Genomic DNA, 717 nt, shown 5'->3' with positions numbered 1-717 from the left:
AACACAGGAATTCAAGACAGGATGCCCCTGGGAGCTACTCTATGCTGATGACCTTACGTTAATTGCTGAGTCACTATCAGAACTAGAGGAGAAGTTTCAGGTGTGGAAGCAAGGACTAGCATCGAAGGGCCTTAGAGTCAACCTAGCTAAAACCTAAGTCCTAATAAGTAGGAAGGTAGACAAAACACAAACCACTTCAGGCAGATGACCTTGCTCGATCTGTAGAAAAGGCGTAGTTAGAAACTTTATAAGATGTACCCAGTGTAAGCTATGGACACATAAGAGGTGCAGCAATATCAAAGGAAGGCTAACTGGGAAGAAAGTTTTTGTATGTGGCAGATGCTCAGGAGCAATTAACACTGAAAATGTTCAGAAAACAACTTCTGCCACATTCTAGGGAGAAAAACTAGAAGTAGTTGATAGCTTCCGTTATCTAGGTGACCAAGTTAGTAGCAGGGGAGGGTGCGCTGAAACTGTAGCTGCTAGAATAAGAATAGCATGGGCAAAGTTCAGAGAGCTCTTACCTCTGCTGGTAATAAAGGGCCTCTCTCTCAGAGTGAAAGGTATACTGTATGATGCATGTCTGTGATCAGCCATGCTACATAGCAGTGAAACATGGGCTGTGACTGCTGAGGACATGCATAGGCTAGAAAGGAATGAAGCTAGTATGCTCCGCTGAATGTGTAATGTCAGTGTGCATACTCGACAGAGTGTAAG

General features: G+C 43.9%; 1 protein-coding gene across 1 annotated transcript in view; it reads right to left on the bottom strand.

Annotated features, from left to right (window-relative positions):
* LOC106873820 (myogenesis-regulating glycosidase) overlaps positions 1–717 on the bottom strand; it is a 100304-nt gene that overhangs the window by 96084 nt on the left and 3503 nt on the right. The window lies entirely within an intron of this gene.

Source organism: Octopus bimaculoides, chromosome 3 (genome assembly GCF_001194135.2).
Source record: "Octopus bimaculoides isolate UCB-OBI-ISO-001 chromosome 3, ASM119413v2, whole genome shotgun sequence".
Lineage (NCBI taxonomy): Eukaryota > Metazoa > Mollusca > Cephalopoda > Octopoda > Octopodidae > Octopus > Octopus bimaculoides.
This window is presented reverse-complemented; position numbering and strand designations above follow the sequence as displayed.